Raw genomic sequence first — 2,500 nt, 5'->3', positions numbered from 1 at the left:
TTGAGAATTTTTCTGCACTTCACACTCACCCCAAACTGCTGGTGCTGAGCTGGTCTGCTGCTTGTGCTGGGCCCTAAAGAAAGGGCAGTCTGAGACTGTGTGTAAGTGAAGGTGAAGCAATTGCGAGGCTGGTGCAAAACAGGGTGTGTGCTTGGCCCTCTGTAAGAAGTTTGTGAAGGAGGGCAGTTTGTGAACAGTAGAGTGCAGGTGTGTTTGAGAGCAGCAGGCTCCAGACCTGTGGGTTGTCTCAACACAAGAGGCCTGAAACAGGAGTGTATTCTGCCTACGGCCATACCACCCCGAATGTGCCTGATCTCGTCTGATCTCAGAAGCTAAGCAGCGTCGGGCGTGGTTAGTACTTGGATGGAAGACTGCCTGGGAATACCAGGTGCTGTAGGCATTTTGCCTCTTGCAGACAGTAGGTGGTGCACGTCTTAGAACAAATGCATAGAGTCCTCTCTAATGTTACTTTTCATTTATTATTTCTTCTACTCTTTTTTCCTTTCTTAAAATAAATAAAAAAAACAGCAATAACACTAAAATACACTCTTTCCGAAGGAAAATTGAGAATCTTTCTGCACTTCACACTCACCCCAAGCTGCTGGTGGTGAGCTGGTCTGTTGCTGCTTGTGCTGGGCCCTAAATAAAGGGCAGTCTGAGACTGTGTGTAAGTGCAGATGAAGCGATTGTGAGGCTGGTGCAAAACAGGGTGTGCGATTGGCCCTCCGTAAAAAGTTTCTGAAGGAGGGCAGTTTGTGAACAGTAGAGTGCAGGTGTGTTTGAGAGCAGCAGGCTCCAGACCGGCGGGCTGTCTCAACACAAGAGGCCTGAAACAGGAGTGTGTTCTGCCTACGGCCATACCACTCTGAATGCGCCTGATCTCGTCTGATCTCAGAAGCTAAGCAGCGTCGGGCCTGGTTAGTACTTGGGTGGGAGACTGCCTGGGAATACCAGGTGCTGTAGGCATTTTGCCTCTTGCAGACAGTAGGTGGTGCACGTCTTAGAACAAATGCATAGAATCCTCTCTTATGTTACTTTTCATTTATTATTTCTTCTACTCTTTTTTCATTTCTTAAAATAAATAAAAAAACAGCAATAACACTAAAATACACTCTTTCTGAAGGAAAATTGAGAATCTTTCTGCACCTCACACTCACCCCAAGCTGCTGGTGGTGAGCTGGTCTGCTGCTTGTGCTGAGCCCTAAAGAAAGGGCAGTCTGAGACTGTGTGTATGTGAAGGTGAAGCAATTGCGAGGCTGGTGCAAAACAGGGTGTGTGCTTGGCCCTCTGTAAGAAGTTTGTGAAGGAGGGCAGTTTGTGAACAGTAGAGTGCAGGTGTGTTTGAGAGCAGCAGGCTCCAGACCTGTGGGTTGTCTCAACACAAGAGGCCTGAAACAGGAGTGTATTCTGCCTACGGCCATACCACCCCGAATGTGCCTGATCTCGTCTGATCTCAGAAGCTAAGCAGCGTCGGGCGTGGTTAGTACTTGGATGGAAGACTGCCTGGGAATACCAGGTGCTGTAGGCATTTTGCCTCTTGCAGACAGTAGGTGGTGCATGTCTTAGAACAAATGCATAGAGTCCTCTCTAATGTTACTTTTCATTTATTATTTCTTCTACTATTTTTTCCTTTCTTAAAATAAATAGAAAAACAGCAATAACACTAAAATACACTCTTTCCGAAGGAAAATTGAGAATCTTTCTGCACTTCACACTCACCCCAAGCTGCTGGTGGTGAGCTGGTCTGTTGCTGCTTGTGCTGGGCCCTAAAGAAAGGGCAGTCTGAGACTGTGTGTAAGTGCAGATGAAGCGATTGTGAGGCTGGTGCAAAACAGGGTGTGCGATTGGCCCTCCGTAAAAAGTTTCTGAAGGAGGGCAGTTTGTGAACAGTAGAGTGCAGGTGTGTTTGAGAGCAGCAGGCTCCAGACCGGCGGGCTGTCTCAACACAAGAGGCCTGAAACAGGAGTGTATTCTGCCTACGGCCATACCACCCTGAATGCACCTGATCTTGTCTGATCTCAGAAGCTAAGCAGAGTCGGGCCTGGTTAGTACTTGGATGGGAGACTGCCTGGGAATACCAGGTCCTGTAGGCATTTTGCCTCTTGCAGACAGGAGGTGGTGCACGTCTTAGAACAAATGCATAGAATCCTCTCGTATGTTACTTTTCATTTATTATTTCTTCTACTCTTTTTTCATTTCTTAAAATAAATAAAAAAACAGCAATAACACTAAAATACACTCTTTCTGAAGGAAAATTGAGAATCTTTCTGCACTTCACACTCACCCCAAGCTGCTGGTGGTGAGCTGGTCTGCTGCTTGTGCTGGGCCCTAAAGAAAGGGCAGTCTGAGACTGTGTGTAAGTGCAGATGAAGCGATTGTGAGGCTGGTGCAAAACAGGGTGTGTGATTGGCCCTCTGTAAGAAGTTTGTGAAGGAGGGCAGTTTGTGAACAGTAGAGTGCAGGTGTGTTTGAGAGCAGCAGGCGCCAGACCGGTGGGTTG

The 2,500-nt window shown here is 47.3% G+C and overlaps 2 non-coding genes and 2 pseudogenes across 2 annotated transcripts; all 4 read left to right on the top strand.

Moving 5' to 3' along the window:
• The first annotated feature begins 281 nt into the window (after positions 1–281).
• On the top strand, positions 282–400 carry LOC138256071 (5S ribosomal RNA; annotated as a pseudogene).
• Positions 401–847: 447 nt separating this feature from the next.
• On the top strand, positions 848–966 carry LOC138256824 (5S ribosomal RNA). The gene has a single exon (XR_011198304.1). It is a non-coding gene; the product is annotated as a 5S ribosomal RNA (ribosomal RNA).
• Positions 967–1,409: 443 nt separating this feature from the next.
• Positions 1,410–1,528, top strand: LOC138256070 (5S ribosomal RNA; annotated as a pseudogene).
• Positions 1,529–1,974: 446 nt separating this feature from the next.
• On the top strand, positions 1,975–2,093 carry LOC138254091 (5S ribosomal RNA). The gene has a single exon (XR_011196767.1). It is a non-coding gene; the product is annotated as a 5S ribosomal RNA (ribosomal RNA).
• The last annotated feature ends 407 nt before the right edge of the window (positions 2,094–2,500 follow it).

The sequence above is a fragment of the Pleurodeles waltl genome, chromosome 8 (assembly GCF_031143425.1).
Source record: "Pleurodeles waltl isolate 20211129_DDA chromosome 8, aPleWal1.hap1.20221129, whole genome shotgun sequence".
NCBI classification, from domain to species: domain Eukaryota; kingdom Metazoa; phylum Chordata; class Amphibia; order Caudata; family Salamandridae; genus Pleurodeles; species Pleurodeles waltl.
The sequence above is the reverse complement of the archived record's forward strand: the minus strand, read 5'-3'. Positions and strand labels throughout refer to the sequence as shown.